The 26,807-nt window shown below is 42.9% G+C and overlaps 1 protein-coding gene across 1 annotated transcript in view; it reads right to left on the minus strand.

Moving 5' to 3' along the window:
- Window positions 1–9,944, minus strand: part of FAM81A (family with sequence similarity 81 member A) — a 75,916-nt gene extending 65,972 nt beyond the window's left edge. Inside the window, exon 1 of the mRNA XM_042988743.1 lies at window positions 9,884–9,944. The gene's annotated coding sequence lies outside the window, so the exon portion shown is untranslated. The remainder of the gene's footprint in view (window positions 1–9,883) is intronic.
- Window positions 9,945–26,807: the final 16,863 nt, after the last annotated feature.

Raw genomic sequence — 26,807 nt, forward strand, 5'->3', positions numbered from 1 at the left:
TTTGGAGAACAGATAGATGAGCCATCCTTGCAAGAAATGTACTAGGCTAACACTTTGGGGGATGGAAATGGCATTATGGTTATAAGATACATCCGGGAGAAATTTGGGTAAGTCACCAAAGAAGGGGATGTTATAACATCCCCCCACCCCCCAACACAGCCCCTAAGACACTGGGCATCCTCCCACCAAAACGTGCCTTTCTGGATACCTTAGGTCAAGGGCAAGTGAATCTTCCCTGACATACCTTCACATTTCTTTCCAATTCTACATTACCCCAGCAACCCAGAAATCCCTCAACTGTCCTGAGGGGAGTGTGGCAGGGCTTCAGTACTAAAAGTAATAATATTTTTTAAAACAATGTAGAGGTGCCTGGTTGAGCATCCGACTCTTGATCTTGGCACAGGTCATGATCTCACTGTTTGTGGGTTCAAGCAATGCATCGGGCTCTGCACTGACCATGTAGAGTCTGTCGGGGATTCTCTCTCTCCCTCTCTCTCTGCCCCTCCACACCCAGCACGTGTGTTCTCTCTCTCTTTCTCAAAATAAACATTAAAAAAAAACTTTCTAAAACAATGTAAAGAAACAAGCCAAAATATAAATAGTGACATTGGGTACATTTGTGCACCCTTTCTCTCTCTAAAATACAAAATAATATTCCACTTTTCCTTATTTTCAAAACACTTTAAAAGTACACTATTTTCACAGTGACAAAAATTTAAATAACAACTTCTGGAATAAAAGAATGAACAAAAGAGAGAAAATAAAACAAAAAAATCAGAAATTGTCCATTTACAGTCATCAAAACCAAGAGACAAGCCTGATTCTGGGTTTAACAGATATTCCAAGGTTCAGAAAAATAAGTTTGCTGGAGGTTTTTTGTTTTGTTTTTTGTTTTTACTGTGGTTAAAAACACGTAACCCAAGATTTGTCATCTTTAAAAAATTTAAATGTGCAGTACCGTAGTGTTAACTTTATGCACACTGTTGTGTAACAGATCTCTAGGGGCACCTGAGTGGCTCAGCTGGTTAAGTGTCCGACTCTTGATTTCAGCTCAGGACATGGTCTCACAGTTTGTGAGTTAGAGCCCTGAGTGTGAGAGCAGAGCCTGCTTGGGATCCTCTGTCTTCCTCTCTGCTCTCTCTCTCTCTCTCTCTCTCTCTCAAGAATGAATAAACTTAAAACACGCGCGCACACACACTAAAAAACAAAAAAAACAGTCCTCTAGAACTTTTTCATCTTCCAGAACTGAAACTCTACACTCATCAAACAACTCCCAGTTTGCTGTGAATTGTTACCCAAGCCCCATTCTCTCCTGTGTACATAATGAGGCCTGAGCCCAGTGCCCTCACTGAAGCCGTCCTCAAGGCCCTGGATTGTCCTCACGTAGGCAATCAGGCATTGTGTCCAGGTCCAGTGGCTGCCACTGGTGGGAGCTACCAGCACAGCATTCCAAAAATCTTAGATTCCAGAGATAGCGTGAGGACCTCCGCAGGTCCCAAGGCAACTATTTCTAATGCCTTTTATGAAATGGCCTTGATTCCACTTTGCAAGACTTATTTTCGTTCCCTTCCACTCTAGCACAATTCACAAGAAGAATTCTGTTGAACGTAGAGAGGTGAAGAATGGCTGTATTTCTGACCCATAAAAAAACAAAAACAAAACAAAACAAAACAAAAAACCTTAAAATGCTCAAACCATTTATGGTGGCTGCTAGCAAGGACAGGGATTGCTACAGAACTGAAGAGATCCAGTACATCTGCAACATACATGTGGCTTCTGTCAGGTCCAGATGGATTCACAAATGGACTGGAATCATCTGAACCCCTAGAACCCAAGGAATAGCCACCAACGTGACTTTAATCCATTCTCTATACTTCAGAACAATGTGAACGTTTTTAGGAGAAACATTGCAAAAACAGATTGGTTTCTGTTCCCGTCTATTAATAACAGCTATTTTGAAATACTATTTAAATCTTCTATTGTTAGTTGAACTTTTCAGGGATTATGTCTCCCCAACTGAGCTACTTTGGGGCAGCAGGGACATCCTGCCAAATGATTCTGGAAGCCCAACACAGCACCTCTTCACAGACACTCATAAATATCTGTTCACTTGTTTGTTTTTCTAATTTGGTAAGGCCCATCATTTCAATTATTGAGTTGCTGTGCCCCGATGACATATCGATTGCTGACTCAAGGTCCCTTTCGAGCTGTAAGCCTGGCTGACTCCTTCAGGTTGCCCTACAGTGTGCACAGGCACTCATACATGCATGTACCTACACCACAAAGAAGTGTCTTAATATTACTTTTAGGGTGTTTTATTATGATCAACAGCTATATTTGGCAACTTTTCTTTTTAGCGTTAGAGAAGACACATTACCAAATGTTAAAAAGGGAATCTGCCAAATGCAACAGCTAGAACAGAAACAATATTACTAAAAGCTGGTGTAAACTTTCTACCTACTAAATTACCTACACACCCAGATGCACCAAGGGCCATGGAGAGGAAGGCATGACTTTGTACACTTGTGTAGACAGAATGCAAGTTGTGACTTCTGGGTTCTAGCCTATATGCATCTCTGACCGAAAAGCTATGCATCTGGCCACGGAAGAAAGATCCAGCCTCCAGCTTCTGCCCTTTTTCTCATACACGGTGGGAGGGGGCTGGACGTATCTGCTGAACACAGGAGTCTGTGAGAGACTCTTTTATTTGGAGTAACAACTTGAGCTCAATGCATTAATTTTATAACTATTTTAGAGAGGGCAGGGGAGGACTCCTGAGCTCTTCCAGAGATAATTAAAAATGAGGAAAAAAGAAATCTGAAATAAACAAAAAACAAGCTGAAAGCACCAGGGGTTTCTGAATAACATCTTCCCGGTTAAACAATTTTAAGAATTCCATAATGTGAAAGCAACCCCCACACATTCTCTCCCACATAAACACGCTTTGTATGTAAGCCCCACTCAGCTAAGCAACAGAATCTCTTGCCTTCACTTCTGTAGCGACTTTATCCAGAGAAGATGTCATCTGCACAAAAGCATTCTCTTAAGAATGAGAAAAAAGCTGACCACCAGCCAGCAAGCGCAGGCACGCCTTGAGGAGGAATAATGTCTTTCCAACAATCCCAACAACTCACCACCATAAAATCTGATTACTGACTTCAAATGCCAATCCTGCCTTAACAGAGACTGACAAATTCAGGCCTTTTGATGTCTGTCAACCAGCACGTTCCCAGTAACCGCTCCTGGTGTACCCAAAAGGTAACTCAATGAGTGACTCAATGAACCGCTTTATTGTAACTGGTAACAATGTTCTTAAAATACCAAGAACCACTGAGCCATGGGGGGTGAGGGGGGATCAATAGAAGACCAGCAAGTAGTAAAACAAACAAACAAACAAACAAACAAACAAACAAAACCTGTTTATCTCTTCTCACCTGTTTTTATATTAAAAATGCATAGAACATAAAACCATATCCAATAAGCCAAAAAGAAGAATAATCCATACAGAGAGAGGAATGAAAGCAGAAGAGTTGTTAAGAGAAGGGAACAGGCAGGAAGAGAGACAAGGGAGAAGAGGGGCAAGAGTGAAGGCAGAGAGGCAGTGCCAATGGGTAAGCAGAGGAGGAGAGGCGGCTAGACAATGAAGAGGAGAGAAACAGGTGGTCCGAGGGCTCCAAGGCAGGATGTGAGCCCGAGAAACTACTCCTCACACATGCAGCTGCTCATTTGGGGTGTGAAGAACTAGATGGGCCATTTTTAATATACTATGTTAGGTTTCTCTACTCTTTTTTTTTTAAATCAAATATGCCATGTCTTTGTCTTGACACATATACCCAAAGTTAAGGTGTCATCAGGGGAAAATTACTTATTCCACTTACAACATGGAAGCACCTTTTCAAATCACCCGTCACTTCGTAAAAGGCCCGATTTTGAACCCACATCTACCTGACTCTTGGAGTGAGGCATGGGGTCTCGCTCACACCCGCCAGCACGTACCAGAGGCTAGCAGACAACTCTAAGATCATCCTGAGCATTTTTCTAAATGATTTTAATCAAGGAAATTCATCCAGTCAGCAAATACTCACTGAGCCTCCACAGTGCCGAGCAAGACACAGCCCCCACACTCAGAAGCTTCAATTCAACAGGGAAAGAGAACAGGCCGCCACGCAAGAGGAGAGAAGCTGGTACACGCCACGTAAGTGGTACACACCAGGCGTTGCTTCTACGCAGAAGGCAGGACGGATGTGACCCGGGCCGTCAGGTATAGCATTTGAGCCGGACGCTCAAAGGGATGAGTTAAGGACACACAGGGCGGCATCGGCAAGGGTAGAGGGAGGGCAAAGCAGAGGAAGCACTGACTACTGAAAACTCCTGGCACGTGGGTTCTGTTGGTTCGCAGCGGAAGCAAAAGCTGGGAGGGTCGCTGGGACGGTGAGCAGAGGCGCCGACTCCGAAAATAAGAGAGAGGCAGTAGGAACAGAAAGGAAGTGATGAACTGAGGGAGACTGCAGGGAGCACCTCACCACTCAATGACCACCTGGATGTGGGAGTGTGCAGAACGGGAGAAAAGTTAGGAAAACGCCAGCGCTCAAGAGCAGGTTACAGAGGATGGTGACAGGCATGGAGATCATGAAGGAATGCACTGAGAGGGGCACACTGTCGTCTCATGGGTGCCTCCCTAAATCCATCATGAGAAACACCAGGCAAACCCAAGTTAAAGGATACTCTATAAAATAACTGCCTGTACCCTTCCAAAGCGTCAAGGTCAAGGTCATGAAAGACAAAGAAGTGAGGAACCATCCGGACGAAAGGAAATTAAAGAGGCGTGGGGGGGCAGGGGACCCAGGTGACTCAATCAGTTAGGCTTCTGACTTGGGCTCAGGTCATGATCTCACGGTTTGTGAGTTCGAGCCCCATATCAGGCTCTGTGCTGTCAGCTCAGAGTCTGCTTTGGATACTCTTCTTGTCTCTCTCTCTGCCCTTCCCCTGCTTTCTCTCTCTCTCAAAAATAAACAATTAAAAAAATAATAAAGAGGCATGACAACTAACATAGGAAAAGATTTTTTTTCCCTCCTCTTTTACTATAAAGACATTATTAGAGCTATTGGTGACATTTGAGTAAGGTTTATAGATTAGATAACAGTACAGAATCAATGATAATGTCTTAATAATCATTGAGTATTATGCTTATTGTACAAGAAAATGTCCTTGTTCTTTTTGGAAATATACACTGAAGTACTGGGGGAGGTAGGTACACGGGCATCAAGTCTACAACTTAACTCTGAAATGGTTCTGAAAAAACCACGACATATGTAAGTGAGCATGTGTGCGTGCGTGCACATGTGCATATACAGAGAATGAGAAAGAGGAGGATACAGCAAGTGTGGCCAACAGTTAATATTTATGGAATCTGAATTAATGATGGGAATTATTTAAATTATTCTTGCAACTTTTCTGTAAATAAAAAGTGAAAAAGGGGGAAATGGTTAAGGAAGCTACAGACAAAATAGCCGGGCTTCTGGGTATCAGATTCCGAACGGAATTTGGGAGAAGGCAGACTAGAAATGCAGATTTGAAGACTGCTGGAGGGCCTTGGGAAAGCCCAGTCAGAGCAGGCTCTAAGGTCAGATTGCCAGAATTCCTCTCTCAGGTCTGCTCCTTCACAACCAGTCACTTACTTCGGTTATTCTCATTTCTCTCTGCTTCAAGTTCTCCACCTATATTAACAGGAACGATAGGAGTATCTGCCTCACAGAGGCGGAGCGAGGACAAAATGACAGGATACGAGTCAGGATACGAGTGAATCGTGGTGCCCAGTAAAGCACAGGTCAACCACCCATTGACAACTAACATAGGCTCTGAGGGGAGTTGACTCTGGGAGAGAGAGAAGGCAGGAGGCCAGCAGAGGAAGAGAAAACGACCAAGAACAGGACCTGACAGAATCTCACATTCAGGGGCACCTGGGTGGCTAGGTCGGTTAAGCCTCTGACTTCAGCTCAGGTCATGATCTCGCAGTCTGTGGGTTCGAGCCCTGTCTCAGGCTCTGTGCTGACAGCTCACAGCCTGGACCCTGCTTCAGATTCTGTGTGTGTGTGTCTCTCCCTCTGCCCCTCCTCTGCTCGCGCTGTCTCTCTCTCTCTCAAAAATAAACATTAAAAAAAAATCCTACATTCAGAAATCAGGAGGAAACAGGAGACAAAAGAGGTTCGAGTTGCTCGTGGATAACCAGTGACATGGAGACAAGGAAAGAAAGAAAGATCTGGGTAGCAGACAGCAGGGCAGATCAAGGAGGGAAAGACAGAGTAAAGGCCTCAGCTCTGCAACCAGGACACCTCTGCGGGAGCCCTACGACAAAGCAGTTTCAGCACAAAGGTGAGGGTGGGGCCAGACCAGTGAGCGGGCAGTCAAAGGAGGGAAGCCCCTAGGATAGTTTAACACAGCAGCAGGGCGCACAACTATCCTGCCAGATACAGCAGCCATCGCCCCGTGTGCTCTTTAAATTAATTTAAAATTAACAAAAACTAGAAATTGAGTTCCTCGGTCACACTAGCCATATTTCATATGCTCAGTGACTACCATCCTGGACAACACAGATACAAAATATTTCCATCATCGCAGAAAGTTCTATTAGGACAAAGCTGGGACGCCAGCACAGTTTCTTTCGGTATGAGGAGGATGACCTGATTATATGCTCGGATGAGGGTTGGGCAGAGCAAGGAGGGGCCCAAGAAACTGAAGAAAGGGAGTAACAAATGGAGCAAGTTTCCACATGAGGCAAGAAGGAAGGGAAAAAAAGTCCAGAAAATGCAGAGTGTGGAGTGTATGTGAGTTAATCTTGAGGAGGAGACTTGTAGACATTTTTCCCCCCTCGGAGAAAGAGGAAATAAAGAAGAACGAAGATGGGTAAAGAAAAATGTTTGGGGTGGCAGGATGGGTACAGTGGGAGCTTATATTGAGGTACAGGGCACTAACCCCGGGTATGCACATCGTTGATCTTGTTAGTGAAAAAAGGCTATCTCCTGAAAGGAAACTGACTGGAAGTTTAAGGAATGGGAAAATCTGGCACAACCTCTAAAGGAATGCGGTCAAGAGTTAATAAGAGATGGATTTTTTTTTCTTCATAGAAAAGCAGGACCTAGGTGAAATTAGAGCCAGCATAAATTTGCAGTGGAACCGGTCCATAGGTCTTTGTGACTTTCTCCTGGATAACTTGGCAGGCTGGGAGAAGAAAAAGTAGATAATGAGGGTGATTTTGGACTGAGGACTGGAATATGAGAAGCCCAATATGTTAAGAATAAAGATTCCAGGATTCGAGACAGAACCGAAATGGCTGGCAACATATAGACTCCAACTGGAGAAATGGAGCCATAAAGGAATTGGAACAGCAAGCAATTAAGGAACCAGAGTCCTCAATAATGGCTAAAATCCTGTGCAGTAAGTGGAAAGAATCAGTTGAATGGGCTGAAGTCCAAGTTGAAGTCCAGATTTTGAAGGAGGAAGAAATGCCCAAGACTAGACAAGTGCAAAATGTGAGTGGTTTAAATAAAGTGGAAATTAAGGCCGGGGGAATTGCTGTTGAAGACCTTGAGGAACTTCAAGGTCAATGGGTTAATAGAGTCTCAACATAAACCCCAAAGTCACGGGCAAGAGACAGGTAGGGAAGAGAACCAAGCTGGTTGCTCATGTTTGTCTGTCTGTCACTTTTTTGTAGCATCAAGCGAAGGGCTTGCCAAACCTGGGTGTACATCAGAATCACCCACAGAACTCTGTTTTCTCTCCCCATCCTCCTTCCTCCTCCTTCTTCTTTCTGCGTTTGTTTTTAAAATAAGGATTTGTAGGTCTTGCCCGTCTTGATGATTCTCATTTGGGGTGTTTGAGGGAGTCTAAAGAGCCACATTTTTCACCATACTCCAGGTGATTCTGGGGAACCACCGGGTTTGGCAAGCACTGACCCAGAACAGAAGAAGGAGGGCACGGGGCACAAGCAGACAGAATGGCCTCCTAAACTGAAGACTTTGTTAGTGATGGGTTAATGGTTTGGAAGTGGCACGGAGACACCGGAAATCCAATCCCTCTCGGATGTGACAGGAGAGGGCTGTTCTGAGAGAAATTGTTCACTCAGACTCTGATGCTATGGGAGGGACAGAAAATGGGCTCAGCTGCAGAAAAACGAAAATACAGGAGTATGGCTGCAGGATGTGGAAAACAAGACACTGAAAGGCAGGTTTTGGAGACATACAGGTCAGTGGCCTACAGACAGAAAAGGTGGAATAGTTTGTTAATGAGATTTCCAAGTGTAACAAAGTGTGATTCATGAAAGGATTTGTAGGGCTTAGTGGCTGAATTCTTGCAGTAAGGATTTTTCTATCTGAATGCTATCAGATTTCTAACATGTAAACCATTAAAGATTATTAAACCGTCAGGTAAACAAGCTCACAGCAGCTTATTCATTAACACCAAAAATGTTTTTCTTCCCAAGCCACATTTTTATACAGATGAAATCAGACTGGAATGAATATTTAGGGTAGCTTTGGAGCAGAAAGCCAGAAGGGGCAATCCCAAGGATCCATGAGAGGGACAGGGCATTTCCTCCCTTCCCTCTCCTTTGGAAGAGGGAAGTGTATGGACTGAGAATATAAAAAGAGCCTGAGTATCTTTTTAGCACCAGCCAATGCTAAAAATAGAAGAGATGTCACAGCCTACTCGGTCTCGGGAGTACCTTCCTCACATACACACACTCCGTGACAGGGCCCCGAAGGCCGACACAACGTGCAAATCCTAGGGATGGTCCTCAGTAAAGAACATATTTACTTTCACAAGCCCAACTCCCTATTTAAAGAGCAAGCTGCAAATGTTTGCCCGTGCTTCCCAGGGAACTGCACTCTTGGGGATTCAAATGGTTCTATCATTATTTCTGGTTACTCCTATGAAATAATTTCTAACACGGACATACTTTAAGATTAGAGCGCGAGCGCAGCCGGGGACGCGCGCGCGCGCTCACACACACACACGCGCACACACACACACACACACACACACACACACACACACACACCCCTCGTGCACACTGAAGAAATGACTCACTTAATTTGCTGCTGCCTGCCACTATTGGGTTTTGATTTTACCTGTTCAAATACAAAGTTTCCTATGAGATCAACTACAGGAAAGAACAACTTGGGAGTATTAACCCTGATTTTGTTCATGACTTTTAGCGCACCCGAGAGGTTTTAACCTGGGCATCCTGACAAGTCACTCCCTGGACCACCCACTGCTTTCTGTCCAAAATCTTCCATAAAACGATAACATTCCTTGCCACTTTGAGAGCCAATTAATGCAAATCTCTTACAGAATAAACATGATTAAGTCCTGTACATCCTGTACCCGCAGAACCATACTTTGGGGCCCTTTCTCAGCTCACAGTACAATGGCACAACAGCACTGTGGAACTGCAAAGAGCCCAAGCCCGTTTTAATGAGAGAGGGGTGGGGGAGGCAGAGAGGTTAACCTGTCCAAGGTCACTCAGCTCTTAGTGGGACGGCTGACTTACCACCACCCCCTGGCAATCTGTGCACCACCCCAGCTCCCACCAACAGTCCCTCCCGGCTTCTGTTGGTTTGCTAGCACGCAACTCCCCCCTGCCCCCGCAAAAATGCAATGCCAGTTGCGTTCTGTGCCCAACTTCATCCCCTCGCGTCAGCATGCAGTTAACCCTCTCGCCGGCAACACGTCACATGGGCCACGCGCAGCTCTCGCTCTGCCCCCCAAGCCGATCTCCCCGGCGGCTGCCCCAAGGTCACCGGCCGTCCCAGGGAGCTCCCGCCGCCGGGGCGCGGAGCACGCCCCGCGGGGTTGGGGGGAGGGGCCCTCGGGGCGCGGCACTCACCGGCGCGGGGGGCCGGCGCGCCGCGGCTGCCCATATCCTCGCCGGCGCGGCTGGGTGCGGCGGCCGCTGGCGCGGGCTGTGCGGGGCGCCCGGCTGCGGGCCCGCGCCGCGGGGAGCGCCGTCCAATCAGCGCGCGCCTGCCGCCTGGCCCGGCGCGCGGCCCGGCCGGGTTCGCGGCTCCCGGGGGGCGCGAGCCGCCGCGCGCCGCCCGAGCCGCTTCCGGGCGCGTTGCCTGGACGCGGTTGCCGTGGCAGCCCGAGCTGGAGGCTTTCCCCGCGCACCCGCGCCCAGCCTGGCGGCGCCGCCCCTCCTCCCTCCGCGTTCCCACACCCAAAATAGCCTCTCCTCGTCGCTGCTGTTTCCCACAGAGCTCTCATCCAAGCGGCTCGGAGTCGGCGGGCGGGGATTTCGCTTATTGGAAAATAAATCCTGTTGTAGGGCTGGTTGACTTGAAGGGAGAGGTGTCGAAATGGTGCCCGATTAGGATAATAGCCATGGTGCCTGCACTGTAATTCTCTTCAGAGCCCTAGCATTCCGTATTCGCTAAACCTCTTTCCCACAAGGAAGCGTTATTTATCCCCCCCCCACCCCCCTTCCAAATTGAGGAGAAGCTATTTTATGAGGCCACCGTCTGGTAGGCAGCTCGCGCGCTGACGCCCCACCTGTGCAGGTGAACTAACCCTCTCGGCTGCCAAGTGCCATGCCATGAATCACCTTGACACCCCCCGCTGGGTCCAAGGATTGTGTTGCGACGCAACAGACGACGCAAGAAGGAATTGCTACCACCCTTCCTCGCAGCCCTTCCTCCTCCCCTCTCCCTCATTCCTTTGCCGGGGCGTCCTAACTCTTTCACCCTTCCTCTCAATTTGGACTCTGAGCAGGATGCACAAGCCGATCCACTCAGTTTTGCTTCCTCTGGGTGGGCGGGATTTAAACAGAGTTGCAGACCTCCACCTTTACACGCCTCACCGCCTCCGGTTCATCTCTCTTTCGTGTCGCTAGTATTTACCCAGTGCAAGTATTCCTGTCTGTCTCTCCCACCAGTCTGAGCCCCTCCAACCCAGGGAATGGAGCATGACACAGTAGAAAGATTCTGGGTTGTGGAGTCAGCTGAGCTGGTTTGGAATCCTCCCTTCATCAGTTACTTCTGTGAGGTCTTGGGTATTTTATGGTTGTTTCCACACGTATAAAGCAGGATAATACCCCCCCCCCACACACACACACATACACAAAGGGTTAATACCTGGTAACATCCATTCAGTCAACAATATTATCAGATGCCTGTCAAATACTAGAGTCTGTGCTTAGCTCTGAGACACAATGGTGGAGGAGAGGCATAGCTCTTTGCTCTCATAGAGCTTACAGACTGAGAGGCAGTAATGAAACAATCACAGACGCATGTGAAACTACCATTGTGCTAAGGAGAGTACATGGCCTTGAAATCCATGATACGGAGATCTGACCTAACAGCATCCCTTTATGGCTGCAAAGTCCCAATGATTAATTTCTTTCCTTCCTTAGATTCCCACTGCCTGGCACATGGTATGCAATCAGTAAATATATGTTGAGTTGAATCCTATGTCATGGTGATAACAATATCCCTCAGTTTCCCAGTGACTTTCATATGTAACTTTGCCACCATGTCTGCAAGGCAAGGGTGTGCAGGTATTATTGGAAAGCGCCCATTCAAACCCAGAGCCCATCCTCAAGAGTCCTGAGAAAGGTTCAAAATGTTTCTTGCCTGTCCCCATTGGGTTGCCTTCCAGTGTGTAAGGCGTGTATCTCAGATGGGCACATGCAAGTCCTCTTGGTCTCATTTCTCCTCTCTGTCTACTATTACACTCTCTTCCTTGGTTCCAGTTCCACCCTGCCCCTCCTCCTTAAATCAGAGCCTCAGGGCAACCATCCCTGGCTTCCTAGGAGGGTGACAGTGGACCCTTCCATCCCCAGAGTAGATCACCTATAAAACAGGAAACTCCCTGCTGCTGTTGCTGCTGCCCTACAAAGCATAATTTTGATGCTCTTTTGCTGCAAGGCTCCATCACTTCCAAGGGTAAAGAAGGGGAGGGGCTGGAATGCTGAGGGCCCTTGCCACATATACACACCCTCCTATTTAGGCTGACTTTAATATCCTTCTTAAACAAAACACCAATGAACATAAAATCCAAATTTTTAAAAGATTAATTAAGACAAACAGCTCTTTCAAACTTGGAATCTCTCAGTAGGAATCCTGAAGTTTCACAGCAATCTTGAATCAGACCCAGAACTTCCCACTTACGACTTTTTTTTCCTTTCCAGGTGATTTATTTTGAATCCTGAGAAGACAAAATTTAGTGCACAATGATTTAAGCCTATCCTAGTTTTCCAACTCTTAAACTATTTCTGTAGGAAAATTTCAAAGAGCTATCTAGAATCATTGGTTGCGACTCGTTATAGGAAATGGATTTTTTTGTATTACTTTAATAAAAAAGCTATGATTTATCACAAATTACTTTATGCTGGCAAAGGGTACCAGAAACAGTTTCATCAGGAGAGCAATTTTATAAAGTTGATGGCTTTCATACTATTCACCAACAAGTCATTAAATATAAATAACCTGTGCAGTATAATGTGCTAGACACCATGGGAGTTTTTTTTTTTTCTTTTAGTGATTTATTGCACAGCTAAATTCTGGTCCTACCTGTGTCTCAGCACCACCTTGAATCATTAAGATATGATGTATGGGGCATCTCTGAGACCAGCAGGCACGCACATCTAGGTAAAGGTCAAGGACTCGTATAGGTCAAAAGTGGTTTTTGTAAAAAGGCTAGGATGCAGTTAGGTCAATAATGTGGTGAGCCCTGCAGGGTAGAGAGTTAACACTTTATCTTGTAGTCAGCAATTCTCAACCGAGGCTTGAAATTCAGTGAGGTGTCAAGATCCATCATGAGGTATGTCACGGGGTGTCGCACAGAGTCACTAATAAAAAGGTGCCAAAGGACTGACTTGCAAGGAATGGTCACATATATAGGGACCAGAAAAAGGAAGAGGGTTACCACAAAGGGAACAATGAGGAAAAACCAGAGGAAACATAGGGACAATGTCAGAGAAGCCACATGTGGAAAAGTTTAAGGTGACAGTCCTACAGAAAGCCAAGAAAATTTAGTGAACAGAAGGTGACTGGTAATCTCCATAAGTATTTTTTAGTTGTCAGATTGCTGTGGGTTAAGAAAAGATGGACTGCTGGAGAAATGGGTGTGGGTCCCTTTTTAGAGAAGCTGGCAGTAGAGGGAAGATGAGAAATGAGATCAGTAGGTTTCAAGCACCAAGTAACATTTTCAAGATAGGACAAAAAGGTCTCTGCATTTGTATATATGGTTGCGGTCATGAAGAAATGGAAAACGCAATATATCATTTTGTACTAACTCAATCTAAATTCTACCATTAAGTTCATCATCACCTTTCCATTTCCTTTTTAAGATTTTATTAAAAAAATTTTTGGGGCGCCTGGGTGGCGCAGTCGGTTAAGCGTCCGACTTCAGCCAGGTCACGATCTCGCGGTCCGTGAGTTCGAGCCCCGCGTCAGGCTCTGGGCTGATGGCTCGGAGCCTGGAGCCTGTTTCCGATTCTGTGTCTCCCTCTCTCTCTGCCCCTCCCCTGTTCATGCTCTGTCTCTCTCTGTCCCAAAAATAAATTAAAAACGTTGAAAAAATAAAAATTTAAAAAAAAAAAATAATAAAAAAAAAATTTTTTTTAATGTTTATTTTTGAGAGAGAGAGGGAGCATGAGCAGGGGAGGGGCAGAGAGAGAGAGAGGGAGAGAGAGAGAGAGAGAGAGAGAGGCAGAATCTGAACCAGGCTCCAGGCTCTGAGCTGTCAGCACAGAGCCTGACATGGGCTCAAACCCACAAACCTGTGAGAACATGACCTGAGCTGAAGTCTGATGCTTAAGCAACTGAGCCACCCAGGCGCCCCTTAAGATTTTGTTTTTAAGTAATCTCTATACTCACAGTGGAGCTTGAACTTACAACCCCGAGATCAAGAGTCACATGCTCTATCTACGAAGCCAGCCAGGTGCCCCATTTCCATTTTTAAATATTTCATCAAATAAGAAAGATCTTGCATAAGGTGGGTTCAGGCCTTGGGACAATATTTTCTTAATAACCAATTCAAAATTTAGGTTACCAACCAGTTAACATAATATGTATCGTTCTCGATGGCTTTTCTTTGTTGATAATAGTAACTGAATTAAGGAAATCCCTTTTTTACTCTTTTACATGCAAAAATAATGGCTTTTCATCTATTTTAAGTAAATTATAATTGACTTACTTGTTTCCGTTAATAGTTTCCATCCACGTGTTGGCTAATTCCCGCAAAAATCATGTTTTGCTTGTGGATTTGTTGGTGAATCACTCTCACAAGGATTATGAAAAGTAACTACCATTAAGGTACAACCAGCAGAGAAGGCATAAACTATTGGAAGATTCTTCCTAGAAGGGTTCACTTAGGGAGTGTTACGTTTGCCTTAACTTAGATAATTGCTGGCATACAGAGGAGGGCAAAGTCAGCCTGGATTGTGTTGAAATAGTGTGTGACTGAGCCTTAACATAATACTACTCACTAGAGAATAAAATATGGAATAAAGGAGGATTTGTCCAACGAATTTATGGCCAGAAATTCTAGAATAACTTTGTAATAAAACCAACTCATCTGGGGCACCTGGCTGGCTCACTTGGTGGAACCTGTGACTCTTGATCTTGGGGTTGTGAGATCGAGCCCCGTGTTGGGTGTAGAGATTATTTAAAAATAAAATCTTGAAAAAGAAAAAAAAAACTCATCCAAAACCCAGTTCAGTGGCAAGGGAAAGCCAAGAAAATTCCATTGCACATTGATTTCGAAAAATGCTTCTTTCCAACAAGTATCAGAAAATAGGCAAAAATATATGCATGGTTTTTAAGCTATTCTGAAGTTTCATACCACAGTGGCTCAGCTCAGTATAGTTCGGCAAACGTTTATGTTTATTTACCTTGTACTAGTTAATCATGATACCACAGTCCAGACAGTGAAGTCCCACATAAACTGATGCTCTTGTTTCAGCATCCCTGCCGAGTAGCACATTATTGGACAGTGATCCTCACAGGTAGGAGAATTAAAAGACAACTTTCACTTCTGTTCAACAACAAAAAAGAAACAATACCCACTATGTGACAGTACGTACAACATACGTATTATGATAAAAGTGCCATACCAAACCACAGTGAAGCTGGGTGAAGGAAAAATCAGGATTGTCAATCCTGTCCTTACAGAATCCTGTCCTTACTGGCCCTGACCTTGGTGGCACAAATGGCCAATGTTTGTATGTCAGGCCCTGTACTAAATGCTTTACCTATAGTATTTCATTTCTTCCTTACAATAATTCATAAGTAAAACTGAGATTTAGAGGCATTATTTGGCTTGTCCAAGATCCCAAAGCTGTTAAGCACTGAAATTGGAATTTACATATGGGCACCTCAAATGCCACCCTATGCTTTAACCACCTGCTGGATGGTCTCTCGATGACCACATGAGACTAGAGAGGGAAAATGTATCACAAATTTCAGTGTGTAAAATGTGTGGCACAGTGAGACCTAAATAAATAGTATTCCTTTTCCCCATTCTCTTCCCCCAAGGAGAGCACGTATCAAAGAATATGAATAATAATATACTAAAAAAATTATTTTGAGAGAGTACATTAATGTTAGCAGTCTATCTGATTCCTTACACCTTCATCCCAGGTCTGTACTAGCGAAAGAGTCAAGATTTAGTGTAATTTTCCAAATGAATCTGATGAAAGAATCCTTAGTCTGAAACATACAGAGCCAAAAATGTTTTGGGGTTTGAGTATATTCTTAAATAATGAAACTAAAGCAAGTTTTTTATGAGCACATGCTTGCCAGCAAAAGGTATTTAGAGCTATATACTTCGCAAAAGTCTTAATTAGTAGACAGACATATTCTGCACTTAAAATAATTATTATGCAATTGCTCTTAAAAGAGAAATATCAACTATAATCCTCTTCATATCCCCTCCAATATTTGGATACACTTCAATGTATTTAATGCATATGTAACAGATTTCTGTAGGCAATATAAATGGTTGTAGGATTTTCTATCAGGAGCAGGAGACCCAAACAGTCGTGTAATTAGGTTATCATCACTATGGACTCAGGAAATAGCTTTCTCTTCCCCCTTAGAATCATAAATCATAAACTTGACACATTCTTATTTTCCTTAGGGGGAATCCATGCCGTGAAGTTCCTAGAAACTAATGGTATGTGCTTAGGCAAGTTCTTTAACCTCTCCTTGACACAGTTTCATCATCTGTAAAACAGGGGTAATGTAGTGCCTACCTTGCTGGGTTCTAATGGAGATCAAAGGCATTAACTCATGTAAAAATTTTTGAATAACATTTTAGTTACTATTTTAATATTATTTATTATATCTAATGTCATTTAAATTTTATTGTTAGTATTTTCTCCCAAGACCCAATCAGAAGAGTGGAGGTTTAATTAATACCGGCTCAACTCTTTTATCTTATATAGGGAGACACAATTTGGTAATTAATCTGGTTGACTGGTTCCTCACACTATTACTCATGTTGCTTGTCTTGGAACAATTCTAATTATCCTTCTGGTGTCAGTCACACCCCCAAACCATCCCTTTCCTTTGCATGTAGCTATCAACGTCCTAGTCAAATGTACGTATAGCTCTCAGTATCCTGGATCATTTTTGGCTACACCTAACACAAATTCCAAGGTCTCTCTTCTCTATGAACAATAAGTGAAATTGTCACAGTAAATCTTCTGCCTTATATATATGACTCCTTCCTGCCCCACCTATATGATGCAGCCAAATTAAGTATCTACCCAGGTTCTTAAAACAAAACAAAACAAAACAGGCCTCTGTACTTGGTGCCATGGGAAAGATGGATCCATCACTGGTTCATCCTCTTTCCTCCTCCTGCCAGCTGAAGTCATTCTCCTCACAGTGGACATCTCTGAGCATGAATGTAGCTAGCAATGACTGTGGAGTCAATGGCACCACCGCTGCCACCAACACCATACAGTTATCTGGTCCCTGCCTTCAGTTGTTGTATTTATTCTCACAAACTATAAAATAAGATTTCAAAGCATCACCAGAATGAGGAAGACTTTCACCTCCCTAGTCTTACCACCTGACCTGGGTTTTGCCCTCCATGATTCTTTCCTCCACCTGCTACCCTGTTCTCAGTATCAGGAGAGGATGTGGTCTTGTTCCTGATCAGTATCTCTGCCCACATCTCTTACCTCAGAAGTTATGGCTCAGCTTTTCCTGGTTTATTTTCTCCCAAATCCCGTCAGAAGAGAGAACGACTAAGTACTATTGGTTCAATTATTTTATTTTACCCATGGAGACAGAATTTGATAATTCCAGTACTTAACAGTCAGCATATCTGGTTTGGACAGGTTTCAATGACAAAAACAAAATTTTTGCTAATTCATTGTATGATTAAAACCCAACCCAGTATCTGACCTTAACAATCAATTTGACACTGCCTTCTCCAAGGAAGAGTCTACCTTTTTTCCAAGGGGAGAAAATAATAATGTTATCCATAGGAAAATCTGCACAAGAGATATCAGCATTTCTTTCACTCAGTTTAAAAAGAGAAAATGATAAAGTTTTTTGAAACCCTCAACACAGGCATTTTTATTAGCAATATTGAAGGATGGGACACCAATAAGACTGTTATACTAAGCCCCTTAAAGTTGTAGACATTGTAAAAAAAAAATTCTTACAACTGAAGGACATAAGTATCTCGATTGAACAGAACTACCAAATACCTGGCCAAGTGAATAAAAAAGACCATACCAAGGCAACTCATTTTGAAATTTCATAACACTAAAGATAAAGAGAATCGTAAAATCTTCCAGACTCTAAGTATATCATATATGAAGAATCAGGAGTCAGAATGACATCAGACTTCTCAACAGCCACAGTGAAATAAATATGAGTACCTTTAAAATTCTGAGAGAAATTTATTTCCATTGTAGAATCCTACACTCAGCTGAACTATCTATCAAGTCTGAGGGCAAAATAAAGACATTTTCGCCCATGCTAATTCCCAAAATTGTACCCCATATACACCCTTTCTCAGGATTCTACTGAGAAATGTAAACCATTTGAGAAACTAAAAAGAAATAAACATCCACTTCAAGATAATGGCAAAAAGAATTCTTAGGAGTATGATAAAAGGACATCACAGGACTGATGTCCGGCAGGTCTTATAAAGAGCAACCAGTGCTCGGGGTGCCTGTATGGCTCAGTCAATTAAGCATCTGACTTCGGCTCAGGTCATGATCTCACGGTTCATGAGTTGGAGCCCTGTATAGGGCTCTCTGTTGCCAGCACAGAGCCCACTTTGGATCCTCTGTTCCCCTCTATATCTGCCTGTCTCCACCTCTCTCTCTCTCTCTCTCTCTCTCTCTCTCTCTCTCTCTGCCCTTCCCCCACTTGTGCTCTCTATCCCTATCTCTCAAAAATAAATAAACATTAAACAAAAAAGCACCCAGTGCAGACTGAAGCAAAAAGTAGAGCACCACAGGGAGGGTACGCCCAAGAAAATGAGAGAAAGAGAGAGAGAGAGAAACAGATTACTTGATATGTTTGACCACAGTGAGAGGAATTCTAATTCCGTCAGAACGTTTGTAGGTGAACTAGTGGGTGGTGCAAAAAAGAACGAAACCAATGGACAATACAGGCAATTACTAATGCCAGAGATAAAAACCCAAAAGTTGTACTATCATCCATGGCTCAGCTGCGAACAGATATAGCGTAAACATTCACTATTGGTTTAATCAAAAATTGTTATGTCACTATATTGAGAAGGTTGGGGGAGAAGAAAACAATTTGAGGCATCTAAGAAAATGAAATCCACACCAGGAAGTCAATAACGTCTAACAGCAAAAGATCAAGAAATATCAGTATAAGCATATTTGACTTTCTAAACTAAGTGTCATTTTTTCTTTGATGCAAATAAAAAATAAAAGAATCCAAATTTATGAGGAAAAATCTTGAGAGTATTTTTAAAATACATGTACCTATTATTTTAAAAGTCCTCAGGTTATTTATTTAAGAGTCTTATTGCTGCCTTTCTTCCTAGGACATAATTTCTGTATTTCTATTTAGGGCACATTCAAAATGTGTGGTTAGCAAACTATAATTCTTCCTTTTGAGAAGGCATTGTGAAACCTTTCTCAGAGGACTTAAGATACTAATTTGAAAACTAATTTTGTTCAAAAAAGAGCACAAACCCATTGACTGCATAGTAAAATGTTCCAGATATATTTTAATAACTTTCTGACAAAAAAAAAATCAGTATATGGCTTTTCCTGCCAGCTTTAACTCACTAAAAATAAAATAGTTAAGGTGAAGCCTATTTTATTAATACAAAATATTTTCCAGATACATTGAATATTCACTTAAGGTATGATATGTATGTGTGTGTGTGAATTATAATAATGTTTTAGAGCATGGGAAAAGAAAAAAAATCATTTTAGTTAGCTTTTTATAAGCATTACAAATAACAGAAAGTCGGGGGATCTTTTCCCATAACTCAGACAATAGAAATAATTTGCCTGCTGAAAATAAATTACATGAATTGTCATGTAACAGAAGGACTCTAGGATTCAGAACCAAAAGATCTGAGTTTAAATTTTGGCTTTATTCCTTCTCTTACTAACTGGATGATTTGGGGAAAGCTGTTAAATATTTTTGAGCCTCAATTTCCTCATCTGTTGATTACCTAGACTGTGTTAGGCAGTATTTTAGGCAAAGGGGATATAGTAGAACATGAGTATGCCCTCAAGGAGCTCATATTTTAAGGGGAGAAAATAATAAATAAGCAAGCAAAGCAATTTTTTTCAAGAATATCAAGACAAGTTTTTGAAAGTTTATTTATTTATTTTGAGAGAGAGAGAGAGGGAGGGAGGGAGGGATAGAGAGAATGAGTGGGGGAGGGGCAGAGAGAGAAGGAGAGAGAGAATCCCAAACAGGATCCACGCTGTCAGTGTGGAGCCTAATGCGGGCTCAATCTCGTGAACCACAAGGTCATGACCTGAACCAAAACCAAGAGTCAGAGGTTGAATCGACTCAGCCACCCCGGTGCCCCAAGCAAACAAAGCAATTTTAGATAGTGATAAGGATCATGGAGAAAACAAAAAAGCCATAGCATAGTGAGAGGCATGGAGCCTGGCTACTTTAGAAAGGGTGGTTGGTATGGACTTCTCTAAGAAGGCAGTATTCGACACCTGGGTAATCTAACGTCAATTATGGGAAAATTCAGAAGAGAACTGCAGGCAGAAGGAATCACCAGGAAAGAAGGGTCTTGGCATACTTGGGGACTAGGAAGAAGGCTGGTGGGGTAAGAGCTTGGAGAGGAAGGGAACAGGATGCTAGGTGAATTCAGAAGGCAGTGTATGTGGGACCTTGAAAGCCACTGTAAAGAGTGTTGGTTTTATTTGAGATGGGAATCAAAGGACAGTTTTAAGCAGAGGAGTAAACTGATCTAATTTGCTCTGGTGGCTGTTTTGAGAATGAATTATATGAGGGCACAAGAGAAAGCCGAGAAACTAGTTTCAAGGCTACTGTAGCAGTGAGGCATAATGACGGCTTGGATTACAATGGTTGTAGGGGAGATGGTGACCAACACAAGTGGACTGACATTGGATATAATGTAAAGGTCATGAATTAGTTAAGGATAGAGGAAAGAGAAATCAAGGTTGTTGTCGTTGTTTTTAATCTGAGTCACTGGATAAATTATGATGCCATTTATGAAATGAAGAGCTCTGTGGGAGGAGCAGGTTTAGGGGCAGAAATCAAGAGCTCAGTTTCAGATGTATTAAGTATGTGGTGCCTATTAAATTTCTAAGAACAAATATCAAGGTGGTAGCTGGGTATGAGACTGAAGTTTGATATCATTGGATCAGCATTACCATAGAGAAGGTACTTAAAGCCACAGGAATGGATGAGAGCATCTAGGGAAGACAAAAAGATGGGGAATTGTGTGGGTCCTGGAAGCAAGTCCTGGGGCAGAGAAGGAGAAACCAGTTGCCCAGACACAGGAAACAAGAACCAGCAGAGAAGACTGAGAAGAAGGAGCTTGTGTAGCTGGAAGAGGACCAGGAAAGTCTGATGACACCAAAGGCAAAAGAAGAGTTTCAGGAAGGGTGTCTACCTGATAGACAGCTGGGTCAAAGCCTGCTGCACAGTTAAGGCCCAAAAAGTGAGTGATGGATTTGGCAACACGGAAGCCATCGGTGACCGTCTTGAGGGCTGTTTTGGCAGAGTGGTGGGGACAGGATCTCTGTCAGAGCAGGTTGAGGAAAAAAATGGGAGATGGGTGCAGAAGCAGTGATGGTAGACAATGCTTTCCAGGAGTTGTGCAGCGAAGGGGAGCACAAAAATGGGAAGGTAGCCACAGGGCATGAAGTGGAAGTCAAAGGAGGTTTTTAGTTTTGTTTTTTTGTTTTTAATTTTTTTTAAACGTTTATTTATTTTTGAGACAGAGACAGAGCATGAATGGGGGAGGGGCAGAGAGAGAGGGAGACACAGAATCGGAAGCAGGCTCCAGGCTCTGAGCCATCAGCCCAGGGCCCCGATGCGGGGCTCGAACTCGTGACCTGAGCTGAAGTCGGACGCTTAACCGACTGAGCCACCCAGGCGCCCCTGTTTTTTTGTTTTTAAAATAAAAGACAGTAGAGCAGGTTTCTTTTCTGATAGTAGTGTTTCAGTAAAAGGGGAGTAACCAGTAACTGCAAGGGAAAGGAGGTAATAGTTACAAATCATGATTTTAAAATCCTAATAGGTGAATAATTAAATGAAGTCCCTTAAATTATATGAAAAATTTCCAGTAAAAACTCCTTAATATTGAACAGTTTTATCAAGATTTCTAGTATTTTGTTAGCTTCCTCTCATTCCTTATTTCAAAGTATTAGATGGCGAATCTGCATGTATCCAATTTTATGCTTGCTGAGAGACTGGCTTGGATTAAGCCTCAGCTCTGCCACTTGATAGCTGTGTGGCCTTGGGCAAGTTAATTGAAATCTCTGAGCTTCAGTATCCTTTTCTATCAAAAGTTAATAATAATACTTTTTTCATTAGGTTCTGAGTCCTCAAGAAGAAAATATATGTGAAGTGTCTGGCATATAGTAGGCATTCCATAAATAATAGCTGATATTATCATTATTATTAGCATTACCAAATAATGGCAAATAAAAAAAACAAAATGAAAAGATACTCATATAGTTAAAAAATTTACAATTGCGAGAGTCAGTAAATTGCCTAGTGAATTCAACAAGTGACAGAAATTTCTTCTGAATTGCCCACGTCCTCTCTGCTTTCATATAGCTTTCAAAAGTTATACATTAACTATTTTATGAAACTAGACAGAGGTAGTGGTTGGACAACACTGTAAATGCACTAAATGCCACGAAACTGTACACTTTTAAATGGTTAATTTTATTTTATTTGAATTTTACTTTTAAAAAAAAGTATACATTGAACACGTTATCTGCCTCTACCTTGCTTTGTTTTTGAAGATACAGCCACTATAAACTTTCTTTTCCTTTCTTGGTCTGAACATGAAGTTAAAGCACAGGTAAATGGGGGGCACCTGGGTGGCTCAATGGGTTGAGTGGCTGACTTCAGCTCAGGTCATGATCACAAGGTTTGTAAGTTCAAGCCCTGAGTCAGGCTCACTGCTGTCCACTCAGAGCCCGCTTGGGATCCTCTGTCCCCCTCTCTCTGCCCTTCTCCCACGCTCTCTCTCTCTCAAAAATAAATAAACATTCAAAAACAAAATAAAGCAGAGATAGATATCTAGATAGATAGATAGATAGATAGATAGATAGGCAGACAGACAAGTTTTGCTGGTTTAGACCATCTTTCCACAAAGAAAGAGCTTAAAGACTTTAAAACTTTTTCCCAGGCAGGATCAAAACCTCCAGGTATAGGCCAACAATCAGTGTAAGATATAGCCAAGCACTGAAGACCATGAGGGCATATTTACCAGCAAGTGTTTTGATTGACGTTGTAGACAAAAGAGCAACAATTCAGGAGAGGATGCTGTGAGGAAAGCAAATTCGAAAAGTCAGACGCAGCACCAGGTAAAGCTCCCAGTCAGTTGTGGTTTCCTACTCCATCCTGAGAAGCAGCTACCCATTTTCCTTCAGAAACCCAAGTATTCCCCAGTTTGTCTTGTTTTAAAGCTGGGCCATCTGGGACCTGAAGGGCCTTTCTGACTTCCAGGGATGGAGACCACAACTGCTTCCACCAAGAATCTTTGACCAAGCTCCCAGGGACCTGCCCTACATTGATCCCCAACGACCAAGTGTGTGGATCAGGACCCCAGCACCACTTCTGTGTTCAGATGCAGATTTACAGGTCCCACACCAGATCTAGTGAACACAACCTGCATTTTAACAAGATCCTTAGTTGACGTGTATGCCTATTAAAGAAACAGAAGCATTTACCTGGAGCAAAGGACCACACCAGAACTCAGCAAATGGGAGTCTTCAAGAACTTTGTATTCTTCACTGCATAAGAAACAGTGGGTCAGGAGATAGGAAACCTCTTCTTTGGAATCACTGGAAAAAATCTGGAATTTTGTCTTCTAAAAGAACTCCAGTAATGCCTTGCCATTGGGAATTTATAAGGAATATCTATTTGATGACAGAGTAACTCATATAAACAACCAGGAAGAAATGTGATTAAAAGGAAGAAATAAGAGGGAAAATTCTCTCTAGGCTGGTACTCAGTATGCAACAATATGCAACAGATATTCAGTTCAAAACATGTTTATTTTTCCATTAAACTCAGCTGTCCTAATTCAAGAGAGCCTCCAAAAATATCAGTCGCTATTTAGCTTCCCTCCGTTAACAGTTGTTTAATTTTCTAGACAATATGAAGTTAATTCTCATCACTGCAGGAAGAACAAAGTGCCATAAAGCCACAGAAGGATGTCCCCACCTACACATGGTCACAGTGATATGATTAGGGGACACTGTGACTCCAGGTGTAACCTGGTCCTACAAACTTACAGGGGTATGATGGATATTGCCAGAATCAGCACGAGAAGCTGCGTATAAGCATTGTGCTTATGTTTGCTTTTTGCATTTCAACTTCTCAGCGGGAACATTTTTGTCCTGCTTCTTAAAGGGCAGTCCCCAAGGAGTGATTCTCCATTTTTATCCTGCAATGGGTTTTCTGGGCTGTCGTTTTAGGCACACTCACTGTGAATCAATCAAGTATATACAAGCACTTGTTCTGAGTCCAGCTCTGCCCTGGGGTGTGTGAAGAGAAAAGCGGTCCGGCTAGTGAGACCCGGAATATATTTAAGGAGCATGAAACCTAGCCTAGGTTTTTGGTTTTTTGTTTTTTGTTTTTTTGTTTTTTTGTCTTTCTGGCCAGAGTTTAAAAGACAAACAAGAAGTCACTGGGAAGAAAGAAAAGACACAGTAATAAACTGATACTATAGAGTCCAAACCTTGAGCACTACAGAAGGTCAGAAAAGACTGAGTTCCCTTCCTCTGAAAAGAGGAGAGGAAAGCTTAAAATGGGCCCTAATGAACATGTGGTTATTTAACACATGGAAAAGGAATTCGGGGCAGTTCTTAGAAAGGAAAGAGAGAGAGCAAAGGCACAAAGGTGAGAGTTATCTAGTATCTCTTCATCTTACTGTCCACTTCCCTAAATGGGAAGAAGAAGAATAGTATTTGTCCTGGTTAACTGGTAGGTTTTTAAGAGAATCAAGTAAGATGGTGGTTGTAAATGTTTTAAAATCTGAAGTTAATCACACTGAAAGGATTTCAGGAATGAAACCTACCAGTACTGATCTAAAATCAGAGTATCAGCTTCTGACTTTATAACTGGAGATAAAACCAGGCAAAAGATTTATATCAGTCTTCTGCATAAGATTTGCCCCTAAGTCAGTCTATTTTGGTCCATTCCAAAACCAAATTTCAGACCAAAGGATAATGATGACCATCATAATATCGGCCACCATCTATTATATACCAGTGTTCTGGGCTCTTTGCACACATGGTTCCTCACAGCAGTCCTGGGAGAAGGAACTATCTCCCCCACTGTACATGAGCCAAACTTCACAACGAATAAACAAGTGATAAATCCTATGTTTAAACTCATGCCTGCCTGGTTTCAAAGACCAAGCTCTTACCCTTATGTTACCAGGTTTGAAAAAGGAATCAGAGCAAGAAAAGGTGTTCATTAAGGGTTTTCTACCATGCCTAGTGTTCACATGAGCAATATTCGGAGGAAAAAACAGCTGAATACGTGAACAGAAGTGAATATTGTACCAGCCTTGAGAAGCACTTTTGCAACTTCTGTTGAAATAATCCCAAAATTCTCTAAACCTGTCTAAGCTTTCTTAACTCACCATGAAAGAGAATGGATTCAAGAAAGACCATAAAACCAACCCTGTAAGTTTGAGAGTATTTTTTTCTGAAAGGGGAAAGGTAGAGTTACAGCTAATGAATTTGACTGGTTGTAAAAATCAGTTCAGATAAACTGCACCCAAGGCATCTCTTTTCTACATAAGGTGGATTTCCTGTTGTCACTGTTCATTGCCTCACCTCTGCAGCTGGTTTCTCAAGACAGTGTCAGAAGTACCTCACACCTCAATGTGCTTGTGCTCTGAAGCTTATGCTGTGACGTTCATTTGGTTCCCTAGAACAGAAAAAAAGTGTCCCCTTGCTTAATGCATTCCTGGTAAAATAGAATGAGCCTTTTGTCCTTTTTTTTACGTTGCTATATTAATCATAGCGTAAGTTTAACACTTACAGCTTGAGAAGGCGACATTAAGAAAATCAAGTTAATATAAAAGGGGAGATGACAGGTTGGGATGGTATTCAAGTCACTGACTCAGCTTCCACAGACTCTGGGAGGGAGCAAATCAGGATGCTGGAGAGCCCAGCCTGGTAATTCAGCACTCATCCATCTGGACCTTCAGCAAGCTGAACTCACTTTCTATCTATAGAGTCTCTCGTTTTGATTTTCCTTTAAGTTATTTCCCGGGATTCTTTCTGGGTACCGATGGAAGCTCCCCTGCTTCGGCACACACTTCCCCACCCCCCATCAATCTCCGTAGTGATTCCGGGCACATCACCTGGGGAAGACACATCTGCAGAAGTCTGGGACAGCGGGTTACAAACTCTTTAACTGTTTACCGCACAGAGAATTTTGAAAAACTAACACACCCTTATGTACATTTTTAAGTTATCTGAAAATTTTCACCAGGCGTGCAAATAGTTGCAGAAAATGTAATTTCCAGTATGGTAACATTTTAAATTTGAACTGTTCCAACACACTTTGGGTTCATTCCAATATCCTCTAAGCTATGGCTATTTGAAATGTACTCGATGGGGTCATTACAAAGACTCAAGGACTTAGCAGGTGCACAGTGTCCTGCACAGGATAAATACTATGTATTTGTTGTGTATAGGGGTACAGAGAGATGGCAAGGGGTGGCAAGATGCTGGCTGTATATCTTAGAAGGGACTGTAGCAGGTGACGTTGATGTCCCATGCCACATCCCCTCCGTTCCTGTTTGAGTTTGTTACAGCTGTGGGTCACAGTTTCTGCCATGCTGAAGACTTTACACCTCAAATGATATGTCCCTCTGCTTCCCAGCCAGAGGGCTTTCTATGGCACAAAGGAATTTGCTAAACCCCGTTGCTTAGACACAACCTGGAACTGAGGCAGGTGAATCCCTCAGGGTCAACCCTCAACCCAAGGGGGACAAGAAGCAGTGGGGGGAAAGTCCCAGTCCCCCATCCTCTGGCGAGACAACTGTGTGGCTTATACTGTTTCCCAGACCATCTCCAGTAGAACCGAGCCCCTGTGGCCCGCTTACTA

Source organism: Panthera tigris, chromosome B3 (assembly GCF_018350195.1).
Source record: "Panthera tigris isolate Pti1 chromosome B3, P.tigris_Pti1_mat1.1, whole genome shotgun sequence".
Lineage (NCBI taxonomy): Eukaryota > Metazoa > Chordata > Mammalia > Carnivora > Felidae > Panthera > Panthera tigris.